Here is an 18,695-nt window from a genome sequence, read left to right on the forward strand (position 1 = left end):
TATTGGCTATGAAGTGTTTGGGCGACAACAGACACACCGCGGAAGTTCTATCCGAGTTCTTGCAACAAGAAACGCAGTCGTGGCTGGGCACAGTAGATCTTGAGGCAGGCAAGGTAGTGAGTGATAACGGAAGGAATTTCATGGCTGCCATCTCCCTTTCCCAACTGAAACACATTCCTTGCCTGGCTCACACCTTAAACCTGGTGGTGCAGTGCTTATTGAAAACTTATCCTGGGTTCTCCGACCTGCTCCTCAAAGTGAGTGCACTTTGCTCACATATCCGACGTTCGCCTGTACACGCCAGCCATATGCAGACCTATCAGCGGTCTTTGAACCTTCCCCAGCATCGCCTAATCATAGACGTTGCAACAAGGTGGAACTCAACACTGCACATGCTTCAGAGACTGTGCGAACAGAGGCGTGCTGTTATTTATTTGTGGGAGGATACACGGGCAGGCAGTAGGATGGCAGACATGGAGTTGTCAGGTGTGCAGTGGTCTAAGATACAAGACATGTGTCAAGTCCTTCAGTGTTTTGAGGAATGCACACGGCTGGTTAGTGCAGACAACGCCGTAATAAGCATGAGCATCCCCCTAATGCGTCTGCTGATGCAAAGTTTGACGCACATAAAGGAGCAGGCGTCTGCACCAGAGGAAGAGGAAAGCCTTGATGACAGTCAGCCATTGTCTGGTCAGGGCAGTGTACAGGACGAGGTAGCGGGCGAAGAGGAGGTGGAGGACGAGGAGGATGATGGGGATGAGTATATTTTTAATGCCGAACCTTTCCCGGGGGCACAGGAAATTGGTTGCGTGTCACGGCCGGGTTCTGGTTTTTTGAGGGACACAAGTGACGTAGATTTGCCTGCAACTGCCCCTCAACCAATCACAACCGGAGATTTGACAACTGGAACTTTGGCCCACATGGCGGATTATGCCTTACGTATCCTAAAAAGGGACACACGCATTACGAAAATGATGAACGATGACGATTACTGGTTGGCCTGCCTCCTTGATCCACGCTATAAAGGCAAATTGCAAAATATTATGCCACATGAGAACTTGGAACTAATATTAGCAACCAAACAATCAACTCTTGTTGACCGTTTGCTTCAGGCATTCCCAGCACACAGCGCACGTGATCGTTCTCACACGAGCTCCAGGGGGCAGCAGACTAGGAGTGTTAGGGGTGCACACATCAGAAGTGGCGTTGGACAGAGGGGTTTTCTGACCAGGTTGTGGAGTGATTTTGCTATGACCGCAGACAGGACAGGTACTGCTGCATCAATTGAAAGTGACAGGAGACAACATTTGTCCAGTATGGTTACTAACTATTTTTCATCCCTTATCGATGTTCTCCCTCAACCGTCATTCCCATTTGATTACTGGGCCTCCAAATTAGACACCTGGCCAGAATTGGCAGAATATGCATTGCAGGAGCTTGCTTGCCCGGCAGCAAGTGTCCTATCAGAAAGAGTATTCAGTGCTGCAGGTTCAATATTAACCGAAAAAAGGACTCGTCTGGCTACCCAAAATGTTGACGATCTAACATTCATTAAAATGAACCACAACTGGATTTCGAAATCTTTTGCCCCACCTTGCCCGGCCGACACCTAGCTTTCCTATGAAAAGCTCTTGCCTGTGAATTACTTTTCTAATGTCTAATTTGCTGCAGCTGATTGTACAGCATACGACATGTTTACACCTCCCTAAATGGCAAAACTCCCCACACGGGGCCGTGGTATCGCGACTTGGCGCAAGCACCCGTGAGACTGCTGTTTGTCTGAAGAGGTGGGTGTGCTCGCTTTTGGTTGACGGCATTGCTACTGGGTCCCTCATAGTACAATGTAGTGTCTCTGGCGGTGGTGGTGCGCACCCAACGTCAGACACACCGTTGTAACATGAGGGGCCCTGGGGCGGTCCCGCCGGCCTCAAGAGAGTTCCCCCCTACCCCAGCTCAAAATGTGCTCTACCACGTGCAAAATTATGTCGCACAGCTCCACCAATCTTTAGTCTATTCGCTGACATCATTCAATGTCTGGCACTGACAATACAAATTTGTAGACATCTATGATGCAACTTAAAGTAGTCTGTGTCTGTGTCCTATATTGGCACCAATAAATAGTTACTGCCAAATTACTATGTCAGAAACTCAGTAGATGAGCCCACCCCTGTACCTAAGTATGCCACCTTTTTTTTTGTTTTGGTTGTTTTGCGAGACATTAACATCTATTTATATTTTGGGAGTACTGGGACAGACACTCCTTGCACTACTCCTCCACTCACCACCAAGCTGCCTGTGTATCCATGTAACCGCTGTAAAGCTGCCATGAGCCTATTGTTTGTTATTTTAGGCCTTTGATAGCCTGTCTGCGGTCCCTACTTTAAATACTCCTCCACTCATCACCAGCTGCCTGCCCGTGTATCCATGTAACCGCTGTAAAGCTGCCATGAGCCTATTGTTTGTTATTTTAGGCCTTTGATAGCCTGTCTGCGGTCCCTACTTTAAATACTCCTCCACTGACCACCAAGCTGCCTGTGTATCCATGTAACCGCTGTAAAGCTGCCATGAGCCTATTGTTTGTTATTTTAGGCCTTTGATAGCCTGTCTGCGGTCCCTACTTTAAATACTCCTCCACTGACCACCAAGCTGCCTGCCCGTGTATCCATGTAACCGCTGTAAAACTGCCATAAGCCTATTGTTTGTTATTTTAGGCCTTTGATAGCCTGTCTGCGGTCCCTACTTTAAATACTCCTCCACTGACCACCAAGCTGCCTGCCCGTGTATCCATGTAACCGCTGTAAAGCTGCCATGAGCCTATTGTTTGTTATTTTAGGCCTTTGATAGCCTGTCTGCGGTCCCTACTTTAAATACTCCTCCACTGACCACCAAGCTGCCTGCCCGTGTATCCATGTAACCGCTGTAAAACTGCCATGAGCCTATTGTTTGTTATTTTAGGCCTTTGATAGCCTGTCTGCGGTCCCTACTTTAAATACTCCTCCACTCACCACCAAGCTGCCTGTGTATCCATGTAACCGCTGTAAAGCTGCCATGAGCCTATTGTTTGTTATTTTAGGCCTTTGATAGCCTGTCTGCGGTCCCTACTTTAAATACTCCTCCACTGACCACCAAGCTGCCTGCCCGTGTATCCATGTAACCGCTGTAAAACTGCCATGAGCCTATTGTTTGTTATTTTAGGCCTTTGATAGCCTGTCTGCGGTCCCTACTTTAAATACTCCTCCACTCACCACCAAGCTGCCTGTGTATCCATGTAACCGCTGTAAAGCTGCCATGAGCCTATTGTTTGTTATTTTAGGCCTTTGATAGCCTGTCTGCGGTCCCTACTTTAAATACTCCTCCACTCACCACCAAGCTGCCCGTGTATCCATGTAACCGCTGTAAAACTGCCATGAGCCTATTGTTTGTTATTTTAGGCCTTCGAAGCCTGTCTGCGGTCCCTCCTTCCACTAGGCCTCCACTGACCAGACCACTGCTGCCCGTGTACCCCTGGAACCAATTTTAAAGTGCCTACCGCCAGCCCATTTTATTATGTTAGGCCTTCGAAGCCTGTCTAAGGTCCCTCCTTCCACTAGGCCTCCACTCACCTGACCACTGCTGCCCGTGTACCCCTGGAACCAATAATAAAGTGCCTAGAGCCTATTTTTTTATTTAATTTAATATTAATAAAGCCAGGATGAACTACGATATACCACGCTATGAGCTACCCAGTTGACAATTCTTTTGCGAGAAAAGCCATCCCACCCCTCCACCTGCATGTTAAAGACCGCATTGTCCTTGCATTCTGTCAATTTGTCAGTCCAAAGGTATACCTGACAACAGACACATGGACCTGTAGGCCTGGCCACGGAAGGTTACGTGTCCTTTGTGGCTAAATGGGTTAATGTATTGGATGCATGGTCCACACAGGGGACAGCCTGCAAAGTCTGTCTGCAGTCCCTAATTCAAGTTGTCCTCAACTGAATAAAGCTGAGCTTCTACCTTCTGGCTCTGATTAACTGCTGTTTTTAAAAAAATTGGCTGTTCCGTCCTTCTAAAGGTGTCTGCCCCTGCCTGGTGTTGTCCTCAACTGAATAAAGCTGAGCTTCAACCTTCAGTTCCAAACATACAACAGAAAACTGGTACAATACAAAAAGTGGCCTCCAGCTACAAAAACTTTCTCCTACAAGTAGTTAACTGACAGTTTTTTTTCCAGTGAAAACACAGATATGGCATCCAACGAGTGTTGTCCTGTCTCGTCTTCTTTATATTATTGCCAAGAAGCTGCAACTGAATAAAGCTGAGCTTCAACCTTCAGTTCCAAATTACCATTTTTAAAAAAGCAATTGGCTGTTCCGGCCTACTAAAGGTGTCTGTCTGCCCCTGCCTGGTGTTGTCCTCAAATGAATAAAGCTGAGCTTCAACCTTCTGTTCCAAATTACCATTTTTAAAAAAGCAATTGGCTGTTCCGGCCTACTAAAGGTGTCTGTCTGCCCCTGCCTGGTGTTGTCCTCAACTGAATAAAGCTGAGCTTCAACCTTCTGTTCCAAATTACCATTTTTAAAAAAGCAATTGGCTGTTCCGGCCTACTAAAGGTGTCTGTCTGCCCCTGCCTGGTGTTGTCCTCAACTGAATAAAGCTGAGCTTCAACCTTCTGTTCCAAATTACCATTTTTAAAAAAGCAATTGGCTGTTCCGGCCTACTAAAGGTGTCTGTCTGCCCCTGCCTGGTGTTGTCCTCAACTGAATAAAGCTGAGCTTCTACCTTCTGCCTCTTACTAACTGCTGTTTTTTTAAAAAATTGGCTGTTCCGGCCTACTAAAGGTGTCTGTCTGCCCCTGCCTGGTGTTGTCCTCAACTGAATAAAGCTGAGCTTCTACCTTCTGCCTCTTACTAACTGCTGTTTTTTTAAAAAATTGGCTGTTCCGGCCTACTAAAGGTTTCTGTCTGCCCCTGCCTGGTGTTGTCCTCAACTGAATAAAGCTGAGCTTCAACCTTCTGTTCCAAATTACCATTTTTAAAAATGCAATTGGCTGTTCCGGCCTACTAAAGGTGAATGTCTGCCCCTGCCTGGTGTTGTCCTCAACTGAATAAAGCTGAGCTTCTACCTTCTGCCTCTTACTAACTGCTGTTTTTTTAAAAAATTGGCTGTTCCGGCCTACTAAAGGTGTCTGTCTGCCCCTGCCTGGTGTTGTCCTCAACTGAATAAAGCTGAGCTTCAACCTTCTGTTCCAAATTACCATTTTTAAAAATGCAATTGGCTGTTCCGGCCTACTAAAGGTGAATGTCTGCCCCTGCCTGGTGTTGTCCTTAACTGAATAAAGCTGAGCTTCAACCTTCAGTTCCAAATTACCATTTTTAAAAATGCCATTGGCTGTTCCGGCCTACTAAAGGTGTCTGTCTGCCCCTGCCTGGTGTTGTCCTCAACTGAATAAAGCTGAGCTTCAACCTTCTGTTCCAAATTACCATTTTTAAAAATGCAATTGGCTGTTCCGGCCTACTAAAGGTGAATGTCTGCCCCTGCCTGGTGTTGTCCTCAACTGAATAAAGCTGAGCTTCTACCTTCTGTTCCAAATTACCATTTCTAAAAATGCCATTGGCTGTTCCGGCCTACTAAAGGTGTCTGTCTGCCCCTGCCTGGTGTTGTCCTCAACTGAATAAAGCTGAGCTTCAACCTTCAGTTCCAAATTACCATTTTTAAAAATGCCATTGGCTGTTCCGGCCTACTAAAGGTGAATGTCTGCCCCTGCCTGGTGTTGTCCTCAACTGAATAAAGCTGAGCTTCAACCTTCAGTTCCAAATTACCATTTTTAAAAATGCCATTGGCTGTTCCGGCCTACTAAAGGTGTCTGTCTGCCCCTGCCTGGTGTTGTCCTCAACTGAATAAAGCTGAGCTTCAACCTTCTGTTCCAAATTACCATTTTTAAAAATGCAATTGGCTGTTCCGGCCTACTAAAGGTGTCTGTCTGCCCCTGCCTGGTGTTGTCCTCAACTGAATAAAGCTGAGCTTCTACCTTCTGCCTCTTACTAACTGCTGTTTTTTTAAAAAATTGGCTGTTCCGGCCTACTAAAGGTGTCTGTCTGCCCCTGCCTGGTGTTGTCCTCAACTGAATAAAGCTGAGCTTCAACCTTCTGTTCCAAATTACCATTTTTAAAAATGCAATTGGCTGTTCCGGCCTACTAAAGGTGTCTGTCTGCCCCTGCCTGGTGTTGTCCTCAACTGAATAAAGCTGAGCTTCTACCTTCTGCCTCTTACTAACTGCTGTTTTTTTAAAAAATTGGCTGTTCCGGCCTACTAAAGGTGTCTGTCTGCCCCTGCCTGGTGTTGTCCTCAACTGAATAAAGCTGAGCTTCAACCTTCTGTTCCAAATTACCATTTTTAAAAATGCAATTGGCTGTTCCGGCCTACTAAAGGTGAATGTCTGCCCCTGCCTGGTGTTGTCCTTAACTGAATAAAGCTGAGCTTCAACCTTCAGTTCCAAATTACCATTTTTAAAAATGCAATTGGCTGTTCCGGCCTACTAAAGGTGTCTGTCTGCCCCTGCCTGGTGTTGTCCTCAACTGAATAAAGCTGAGCTTCAACCTTCTGTTCCAAATTACCATTTTTAAAAATGCAATTGGCTGTTCCGGCCTACTAAAGGTGAATGTCTGCCCCTGCCTGGTGTTGTCCTCAACTGAATAAAGCTGAGCTTCTACCTTCTGTTCCAAATTACCATTTCTAAAAATGCCATTGGCTGTTCCGGCCTACTAAAGGTGTCTGTCTGCCCCTGCCTGGTGTTGTCCTCAACTGAATAAAGCTGAGCTTCAACCTTCAGTTCCAAATTACCATTTTTAAAAATGCCATTGGCTGTTCCGGCCTACTAAAGGTGAATGTCTGCCCCTGCCTGGTGTTGTCCTCAACTGAATAAAGCTGAGCTTCTACCTTCTGTTCCAAATTACCATTTCTAAAAATGCCATTGGCTGTTCCGGCCTACTAAAGGTGTCTGTCTGCCCCTGCCTGGTGTTGTCCTCAACTGAATAAAGCTGAGCTTCAACCTTCAGTTCCAAATTACCATTTTTAAAAATGCCATTGGCTGTTCCGGCCTACTAAAGGTGTCTGTCTGCCCCTGCCTGGTGTTGTCCTCAACTGAATAAAGCTGAGCTTCTACCTTCTGCCTCTTACTAACTGCTGTTTTTTTAAAAAATTGGCTGTTCCGGCCTACTAAAGGTGTCTGTCTGCCCCTGCCTGGTGTTGTCCTCAACTGAATAAAGCTGAGCTTCAACCTTCTGTTCCAAATTACCATTTTTAAAAATGCAATTGGCTGTTCCGGCCTACTAAAGGTGAATGTCTGCCCCTGCCTGGTGTTGTCCTCAACTGAATAAAGCTGAGCTTCAACCTTCAGTTCCAAATTACCATTTTTAAAAATGCAATTGGCTGTTCCGGCCTACTAAAGGTGTCTGTCTGCCCCTGCCTGGTGTTGTCCTCAACTGAACAAAGCTGAGCTTCCACATTCTGGCTTTCGCCCTATACTATCAGATATTAAACTGCATTTGGCCTACTAGTGTGGTTATGCCCTTGAAACAGTGTCTGCTGCTCTTGGGTTTGCTACTCCACTGAACAAAGCAATGCCGCCTGTTTAGTCCTGTTACCAATTTTGAACTGCATTTAGCCTACTTTATTCTTTGGCCCTATATCTGTTTCCTCCTCATCCTGCCCATTGCCCAGCCACTGCTAGATGAGTCTGCTGGTACATTGACCTAGACCACTACATTCCCCTTATACTCTACACAGCCAGAATCTGACCCTGCTGAAAGTAAGGTTCCCCTTCCCGCATGTTATACCACCTTACACAGGGACAGAGAGGAAGGTGCAGATGAAAGTGCAGGTTCCTTCATCAGGTGGGGGGGCATACTCGTTGGCGACGTCACTGGCACAGGGCCCCTCAGAGTACGCAAAAGTGTCGCTGCTGGTGGGAGGCGCCCCCACCATGCAAACACACATCGCTGTACTTTGAGGGGCCCTGTGCCAGTGCCAATGCGAACGAGTGGGCCCCCCCTGCTTGCTCAGGATCACAGCACTTGCAACGTTGAAATACTTACCTTTCCCTGCAACACCGCCGTGACGTAGTCCGCATTTCCTGGGCCCACGAAAAACTTGAGCCGGCCCTACTCCCCCCACAACTTTTGCCAAATGACCCCCAATTCCCTATGCCCAACTATTATTATAAAGTTAATTAAGATTGACAAGCTTCAGAAACAAGAATGGATGTTTTTGGCATTAAAATGGGCACTGTAGGTGTTTTCCTGGCCTCCACTCACTGCCGACTATGCTTCCCCATTGACTTGCATTTGGTTTCGTGTTTCGGTCGATCCCCGACTTTTAGCGATAATCGGCCGACTGCACTCGACTCGACTCTGGACAAAATCGGGTTTCACAAAACCCGACTCGATCTTAAAAAAATGAAAGTCGCTCAACTCTACTCCTGACCGTAGCCCTTCCACTTGACCAGATACTGAAGTTTCCGTCTGGAAACACGGGAGTCCAAGATCTTCTCCACAACGTACTCCAATTCACCCTCCACCAACACCGGAGCGGGAGGCTCAACGGAAGGCACAACCGGTACCTCATACCTGCGCAATAATGACCGATGGAAGACATTATGGATAGAAAAAGATGCCGGGAGGTCCAATCGAAAGGACACAGGGTTAAGAATCTCCAAAATCTTATACGGGCCGATGAACCGAGGCTTTAACTTAGGAGAAGAAACCCTCATAGGGACAAAACGAGAAGACAACCACACCAAGTCCCCAACACGAAGACGAGGACCAACACGATGACGGCGGTTAGCAAAATGCCGAGTCTTCTCCTGGGACAACTCCAAATTGTCCACCACCTGTCCCCAAATCCGATGCAACCTATCCACCACAGTATCCACTCCAGGACAATCCGAAGACTCCACCTGACCAGAAGAAAAGCGAGGATGAAACCCCGAATTGCAAAAGAAAGGAGAAACCAAAGTGGCAGAACTAGCCCGATTATTGAGGGCAAACTCCGCCAACGGCAAAAAGGCAACCCAGTCATCCTGATCTGCAGACACAAAACACCTCAAATAAGTCTCCAAGGTCTGATTAGTTCGCTCAGTCTGGCCATTAGTCTGAGGATGGAACGCAGACGAAAAAGACAAATCAATGCCCATCCTAGCACAGAACGCCCGCCAAAATCTAGACACGAACTGGGTCCCCCTGTCAGAAACGATATTCTCCGGAATACCATGCAAGCGAACCACATTTTGAAAAAACAGAGGAACCAACTCGGAAGAGGACGGCAACTTAGGCAAAGGCACCAAATGAACCATCTTTGAAAAACGGTCACACACCACCCAGATGACAGACATTTTCTGAGAAACAGGGAGATCAGAAATAAAATCCATAGAGATGTGAGTCCAAGGCCTCTTTGGAATAGGCAAAGATAACAACAATCCGCTAGCCCGAGAACAACAAGGTTTGGCCCGAGCACAAACATCACAAGACTGCACAAAAACTCGTACATCTCGAGACAGAGAAGGCCACCAGAAGGACCTAGCCACCAAATCCCTGGTACCAAAGATCCCGGGATGACCTGCCAATGCAGAAGAATGAACCTCCGAGATGACTCTACTGGTCCAATCATCAGGAACAAACAGTCTACCAGGCGGGCAACGATCAGGTCTATCCACCTGAAACTCCTGCAAAGCCCGTCGCAAGTCTGGGGAAACAGCAGATAATATCACCCCATCCTTAAGAATACCTGTAGGTTCAGAATCACCAGGGAAATCAGGCTCAAAACTGCTAGAAAGGGCATCCGCCTTCACATTTTTAGAACCTGGTAAGTATGAGACCACAAAATTAAACCGAGAGAAAAACAACGACCAGCGTGCCTGTCTAGGATTCAGGCGCCTGGCAGACTCAAGATAAATCAGATTCTTGTGATCGGTCAATACCACCACCTGATGTCTAGCCCCCTCAAGCCAATGACGCCACTCCTCAAAAGCCCACTTCATAGCCAAAAGCTCCCGATTACCAACATCATAATTTCGCTCGGCGGGCGAAAATTTTCGAGAAAAGAACGCACAAGGTCTCATCATGGAGCAATCGGAACTTTTCTGCGACAAGACCGCCCCAGCTCCGATCTCGGAAGCATCGACCTCAACCTGAAAAGGAAGAGTAACATCAGGCTGACGCAACACAGGGGCGGAAGAAAAGCGGCGCTTAAGCTCCCAAAAGGCCTCCACAGCAGCAGGGGACCAATCAGCAACATCAGCACCCTTTTTGGTCAAATCAGTCAAAGGTTTAGCAACATCAGAAAAACCAGTTATAAATCGACGATAAAAATTAGCAAAGCCCAAAAATTTCTGAAGGCTCTTAAGCGAAGAAGGTTGCGTCCAATCACAAATAGCCCGAACCTTGACAGGATCCATCTCAATGGAAGAGGGGGAAAAAATGTACCCCAAAAAAGAAATCTTTTGAACCCCAAAAATACACTTAGAACCCTTCACACACAAGGAATTAGCCCGCAAAACCTGAAAAACCCTCCTGACCTGTTGGACATGAGAATCCCAGTCATCCGAAAAAATCAAAATATCATCCAGATACACGATCATGAATTTATCCAAATATTCCCGGAAAATGTCATGCATAAAGGACTGAAAGACTGAAGGGGCATTTGAAAGACCAAAAGGCATTACTAAATACTCAAAATGGCCCTCAGGCGTATTAAATGCGGTTTTCCACTCATCCCCCTGCTTAATTCGCACCAAATTATACGCCCCACGGAGATCAATCTTAGAGAACCACTTAGCCCCTTTTATTCGAGCAAACAAATCAGTCAGCAGTGGCAGAGGATACTGATATCTGACTGTAATTTTATTCAAGAGTCGATAACACTGGTCAACAGCATTTTTGGTGCCAAAGATATTTCATCAAATTTAGGGTATTTTTGGGGTGCTGATTCTGAATATGTCATCAGTTTTGCCAGATTGGCTCAAGTTTTTGAGATTTTTGGTATCTTATTTATAGCACTTGTTGGTAAATGCGACGCATCATCTCATTAATTTCTTTAGATTAGTACTTGAACTGAGCAGTTCTCAATATAGTTTTGTGTTAATTAGTGTTCTAAAAGTTTGTTCATAGCTTGATTTTTGCACTAACTTTATGTTGTTGTCTGTTTTCCAGTGAAAAGCATGAACTCATCAAGAAGAAGTTGTCCTAACGATCCAGACTCATTCTGTTACATTTGTGGTGAATACACACTGCCAAAACATAGAAGAAACATAACAGACGTCGTAAAAAAAGTGTATTTTGCCTATTTTGGGGTTATGCTTGGGGACCAAGACAAGTTTTGGGCACCACACATAGTGTGCAAAGCATATATCGAATTATTACGAAAATGGAGCAAAGGACAAAGAAAAAGCTTCAAATTTGGTGTTCCAATGGTGTGGAGAGAGCCAAAAAATCATCATGATGACTGTTATTTATGGTAAACACAGGTACAGGCACATCTTCACAATGAGGGACAGGCCTTCTTGCAGATTCCATGTTACTCCCATTTTCATTTCTTATGCTTATTGAATCCTTGCACTTGCACTGCACAGAAATAACAGTCATCATGATGATTTTTTGGCTCTCTCCACACCATTGGAACACCAAATTTGAAGCTTTTTCTTTGTCCTTTGCTCCATTTTCGTAATAATTCGATACATGCTTTGCACACTATGTGTGGTGCCCAAAACTTGTCTTGGTCCCCAAGCATAACCCCAAAATAGGCAAAATACACTTTTTTTACGAAGTCTGTTATGTTTCTTCTATGTTTTGGCAGTGTGTATTCACCACAAATGTAACAGAATGAGTCTGGATCGTTAAGACAACTTCTTCTTGATGAGTTCATGCTTTTCACTGGAAAACAAACAACAACATAAAGTTAGTGCAAAAATCAAGCTATGAACAAACTTTTAGAACACTAATTAACACAAAACTATATTGAGAACTGCTCAGTTCAAGTACTAATCCAAAGAAATTAATGAGATGATGCGTCGCATTTACCAACAAGTGCTATAAATAAGATACCAAAAATCTCAAAAACTTGAGCCAATCTGGCAAAACTGATGACATATTCAGAATCAGCACCCCAAAAATACCCCAAATTCATTAAAATATTTTGGACACCAGAAAAAAAATTTTTTTTTGTTGACTTGTGTAATCAATACACGGCCTCAAAGAGCCATCTTTTTTAGATACAAAGAAAAAACCGGCTCCTAAGGGAGATGAAGAAGGACGAATATGTCCCTTTTCCAGGGACTCCTTAATATATTCTCGCATAGCAGCATGTTCAGGTACAGATAGATTAAATAAACGACCCTTTGGAAATTTACTGCCCGGAATCAGATCTATGGTACAATCGCAATCTCTGTGAGGAGGTAGTGAACCAAGCTTAGGCTCCTCAAAAACATCACGATAATCAGATAAAAATTCCGGAATCTCAGAGGGAATATATGACGAAATGGAAACCAAAGGTATGTCCCCATGAGCCCCCTGACATCCCCAGCTTAACACAGACATTGCTTTCCAGTCAAGAACTGGGTTATGAGATTGTAACCATGGCAATCCGAGCACCAAAACATCATGTAGATTGTACAACACAAGGAAGCGAATCGTCTCCTGATGGTCTGGATTCATACGCATAGTCACTTGTGTCCAGTATTGTGGTTTATTACTAGCCAATGGTGTAGAGTCAATACCCTTCAGAGGTATAGGAACTTCCAGAGGCTCTAGATCAAACCCACAGCGCCTGGCAAAGGACCAATCCATGAGACTCAAAGCGGCGCCAGAGTCGACATAGGCATCCGCGGTAATTGACGATAATGAACAAATCAAGGTCACAGACAAAATAAACTTACTTACTTACTGTAAAGTGCCAATTGAAATAGACTTATCAACCTTTTTTGTACGTTTAGAGCATGCTGATATAACATGAGTTGAATCACCACAATAGAAGCACAACCCATTTTTTCGCCTAAAATTCTGCCGTTCGCTTCTGGACAGAATTCTATCACATTGCATATTTTCTGGAGCCTTCTCAGAAGACACCGCCAAATGGTGCACAGGTTTGCGCTCCCGCAAACGCCGATCAATCTGAATAGCCATTGTCATGGACTCATTTAGACCTGTAGGTGCAGGGAACCCCACCATAACATCCTTAATGGCATCAGAGAGACCCTCTCTGAAATTCGCCGCCAGGGCGCACTCATTCCACTGAGTAAGCACAGACCATTTACGAAATTTTTGGCAGTATATTTCAGCTTCATCTTGCCCTTGAGATAGGGCCATCAAGGTTTTTTCAGCCTGAATCTCTAAATTAGGTTCCTCATAAAGCAACCCCAAAGCCAGAAAAAACGCATCCACATTGAGCAACGCAGGATCCCCGGGTGCCAATGCAAATGCCCAGTCTTGAGGGTCACCCCGCAGCAAGGAAATTACTATCCTAACCTGCTGTGCGGGATCTCCAGCGGAGCGAGATCTCAGGGAAAGAAATAATTTACAATTATATTTGAAATTCAGGAAACGAGATCTATCCCCGGAGAAAAATTCTGGTATAGGAATTCTAGGTTCAGATATAGGAGCATGAATAACAAAATCCTGTAAATTTTGAACCTTCGTAGCAAGATTATTCAAACCTGTAGCCAAACTCTGAGGAACCATTTTAATCAGGTGAGATCAGAGCCATTCAAGGATTAGAAGGAGAGAGAGAGGCAAAGGCTGCAATTAAAGCAGAAATGCAACTGAGTAAACTATAGAGCAAGCTCAGAAAAAAAAAAAAAAAATCTGCAGACTTCTTTTTCTCTCCTTTCTTCTGCCAACGGTTTTAACCCTTGGCCGGCCATACTGTCATGGTTCCCAATGGCAAGGGAACGTCAGAGAACTTAAATAACAGACTAGCTCTTGGGTGATGGAATCTCGAGCTGACCGTGAGCTAAACCTACCACACAACTAACAGTGGCCGGGTGACGTACCTACGTTTTATCCCTAGACGCCCAGCGCCAGCCGGAGAACTAACTAACCCTAATAGAGGAAAAAACAGACCTGGCTCACCTCTAGGGAAATTCCCCCAAAAAGGAGACAGAAGCCCCCCACATATATTGACGGTGAGTTCAGAGGAAAAGACATACGCAGTATGAAGGTAGGTTCAGCAAAGCGAGGTCCACTTACTAGATAGTAAGAAGATACAATAGGGAACTTCACGGTCAGCTGAAAACACTATTAAAATACCATCCAGAAATTACTTTAAGACTCATGTGTCAACTCATGACACCGGAGTGGTAATTTCGGCCCACAAGAGCTTCCAGCTACAGAAACATAACATAACTGTGAACTGGAACAAAAATGCAAACAAACTTAGGACTAAGAGTCCAACTTAGCTGATAGTAGTCTAGAAGCAGGAACATGCAACAGAAAGGCTCTGGTTACATTGATGGCCGGCACTAGAATAACTGAGCAGCAAGGCTAAATAGGATACTCCCACATCCTGATGGAAACAGGTGAACAGAGAAAGTGAAGCACACAAGTCCAGTACCACCAGCGACCACCGGGGGAGCCCAAAAACCAAATTCACAACAGTTCCCGCAAACAGCAGTATAGGTTTGGCACAGCGATCGCAGGGGCTCAAACTTAGCGCTGCAGTGATGGGGTGTGGAAGTCAGGTCTGTGTGAGAGCTACACCCTGCAGCATCACCCAAGTTTGGTACTATCATTGATCGTGGGCATTTAACCCCTCTGATGCCACTGTCAATAGTGACAGTGACATGGAGGAGAACAAACGCAGGGAGAAGGCTCACTGAATGCTTCCATCAGAACAACGTGATGCAATCATTTTGTTCTGAAAGTCTTCATGGAGACCCCCAGCCCCAATATGGCCACGGGGTCCTTCAGGGACCTGCACGGAAGGTGGCTTATGAGCAACTGCTGAGAGCAGGTGCTGACATGTCTCCTTCCCTGCCTATCAGACGCTGCTCCGATACTCTGCAGTGTATAGTGATGTCCCATCCTGCGACAATCTAAAAAAGTTTGAAAAAATTATCAAAAGATGTAAAAACATTTTTAAAAAATCCTCAAATAAAGAAGTAAAAAAGAAACAAATATTTTTCCAACAAATACATTTATTTATGCAAAAAATAAACAAAAAAGTACACATATTAGGTATCAACGCGTCCATAACGACCAACTCTATAAAACAGTACAACTAGTTACCCTCTTCAGTGAACACCTTAAAAAAAATTAAAAAGCAATGCTTTGTCATCATACTACTGAACAAAAAGTGCAATTAAATGCCATCAAAAAGACAAATGTAAATAAAAATGGTACCGCTGAAAACATAATTTTGTCCTGCAAAAAACAAGCTGCCATACAGCTCTTTCAGCAGAAAAATAAAAAAGTTATAGCTCTCAGAATAAGGCCATGTAAAAATAATTATTTTTTTTCAATTAGTTTTTATTGTGTAAATGCATTAAAACATAAAAAAATATAAATGGGGTATAGCTGTAATCATGCTGATCCAAATAATAAAGCTGCCTTATCAATTTTTCGACATGAGGAACGATGTTAAAAAAAAATCCTGAATTTGCTGTTTTTTGTTAATTTTGAAAAAAACAACAAGAAAAAGGATATGCACACACAAGGGATCAACCTGAATAATATACTTTATTTAAATGTCGTATACAAACAAGGCAAAGTGGGTAGCAAATTTTAAAAACATTTAAAAACCAAAAAGGCTAAATAGCCCAACCATAATCACCCCAAACGGACCCAACAATACAATGATGGCAGTGCTCATACATAATATAAATGGGTTACATACAGGTTTCCAAATGTAGAAACTCCCATATAAATCAAAAATATATATATATACCACACAATAAGTTGCCAGCTGACCCAAAAACAGGCTTGTTAGGTAAAATATTGGAGATATAATGGTGGGTATCCTGTCCCCACAGAGTAAAACACCTGTACGTCCTGCCAACCCTATATCTCATAGGCTATTTAGCCTTTTTGGTTTTTAAATGTTTTTAAAATTTGCTACCCACTTTGCCTTGTTTGTATAAGACATTTAAATAAAGTATATTATTCAGGTTGATCCCTTGTGTGTGCATATCCTTTTTCTTGTTGTTTTTTTGTGATTGTCTTATATGCACTTGGTAGATCCCTGTTGTGTATATTGATGTGGTGCCCGCTATATCCGCTTTCTTTGTTTTTGTTAATTTTGCCTCTCAAAAATCAAAATAGAAAGCAGTCAAAAAATGTCATGTGCCCAAAAATGTTACCAACAAAAACGTCAAATCATCCTGCAAAAAACAAGATATAACATAACTCTGTCTGCTGAAATCTTGAAAAAGTTTAGCTCACAAAATATGGGGATGCGAAAACTAATTTTTGCAATAAACAGCATCTTTTAGTGTGTGAAAGCAGCCAAACATAAAACCCCGATATAAATCTGGTATCGCTGTAATCGCACCGACCCAAAGAATAAAGTCACCTAATCACTTATACTGCACAAGCAACAGCGTAAAAAATAAATAAAATTAATTATTTCTCTGCTTTTGATTTGTTTATTTTGCGTCCCAAACATCGCAGTAAGGTTTGGTGCACATTTATCCTGCGCTCTGTGCTGTGCTTACACAGGGGTTTCCATGTAAATCACTGAAATAAATGATTCACATGGAACCCCTGGCAGAAGATTCCCCTAATGAGGCACTGTGGACGCCATAAAAACTGTGATCTGGCGGTGTCCATCTTTTTAGGATTGCATAAAAGTGCCTTGACCTCAATTTTATGCATTTCTGGCAAGATAGAGTCCAGAGTAACTCAGCTGCTTCATTATAGTGAATAGATCCCTCTGGGTTTCATCTGAATAACGTCACTCAGATATTTTAGATGGAAACCCCAATTTAAGTGCACATCATATCGCGCCGGATAAATATAATCCTAAATGTTATGTAAAATGTTAACAATAAAAACTGCTTCAACTCAATCCACAAAAAAGCAAGTCCCCACTCAGGTTTCTTATCTGATAATGAAAATATAGGGGGCTTGCATGTTACTGGTAGTAAAAAGGCAAAGGAAAATCTCAAAGGCTCCTCCAAAAGAAATTCAGCAAATTATTGGGTCGTTTTCTTCTGTTACTTTTGTGAAAATAAAAAAATTTTGGCTTAAAAAATTTTTTGTGGGAAAAATAGAATTTTTTTTTCATTTTCACAGCTCAACATGATAAACTTCTGTGAAGCACATGGGGGTGCTCTCCACACATCTACATAAGTTCTCTGAGGGTCTAGTTTATAAAATGGTGCCACTTGTGTGGGGTTTCCACTGTTTAGGCACATCATGGGCTCTCAAAACGTGACATGGCTTTCGCTAATTATTCCAGCAAATTTTACATCCAAAAAGTCAAACGGTGTTCCTTCCCTTTTGAGTCCTGTTGTGCGCCGAAAGTGATTTTCTCCAACATATGGGGTATCACCATACTCAGGAGAAATTGCACAACAAGTTGTACGGTGCAAGTTCTCCAGTTAACCTTATGAAAAAAAAAAATTGGATCTAAAGGAAAATTATAAAAGTTATATGTTTATTTTTTCTTTCAACATTCCATAAATTCCTGTGAAGCACCTGAATGGTTAATAAACTTTTTGAATGTCGTTTTTACTACATTGAGGGGTGCAGTTTTTAGAATATTGTCACCTTTGGGTATTTTCTGTCATATAGGCTCTTCAAATGTGAGAGAGTCCCTAAAAAAATTATTTTGTAATTTTTGTTGGGAAAAAGAGAAAAAGAGAAATTGCTGGTCAACTTTTGACCTTTTTTAATAAAAAAAATGATGCTTCAAAAATTGTGCTGATGTAAATTACTATATGTGTTGTGCATACTCACAATGTGTAAAGGTGAGAATTTTACCTTACAGTAAACTAATTGTTATTTTGGTAACTGCGCTATTGCGCCCCTCTCTTTACTGTTTCTGGAATCTATTGAAGCTTACCAGAGTTATGACCTCATAAAATGACAGTGGTCAGAACTGAAAAAAATTGTCTGGTCAGGAAGGTGAAAACAGGCTTCGAGGTGAAGGGGTTAAAGGCTTTATTCTGTCTGTGTGTTTATTTACAATATACCTATAGAATTAGTATGGATAGGTGTCCCATAGATGCTCCCTCATTACTTAGATGTGGGCTTGTTTTCACTGGAAAATACAAAGGTGACATCAACCCCACAAATATGAACCCCACTTGCACCACCACAGGGCAAGTGGGAAGAGCCGGGAAAAGCACCAGAATTGGTGCAACTAGAATATTGTCACCTTTGGGTATTTTCTGTCATATAGGCTCTCCAAAGTCACTTCAAATGGGATACAGTCCATAAAAAAAATGGTTTTGCAATTTTTGTTGGAAAAATTGCTGGTCAACTTTCAACCCTTATAACTTCCTAATAAAAAAAATGATGTTTCAAAAATTGTGCTGATATAGGGAAAAGTTATTTATTAATTATTTTGTGTGACATGACTGTATGATTGAAAAATTAAGTTTGAAATTTGCTAAATTTTCAAAATTGTTTCAAAATTTCTGTTTTTTTCACAAATAAACGCAACTCATATCAAATACATTTTACCACTATCTTAAAGTACAATATGTCACAAAAAACATTCTTAGAATC

Source organism: Ranitomeya variabilis, chromosome 5 (genome assembly GCF_051348905.1).
Source record: "Ranitomeya variabilis isolate aRanVar5 chromosome 5, aRanVar5.hap1, whole genome shotgun sequence".
Classification (NCBI taxonomy): domain Eukaryota; kingdom Metazoa; phylum Chordata; class Amphibia; order Anura; family Dendrobatidae; genus Ranitomeya; species Ranitomeya variabilis.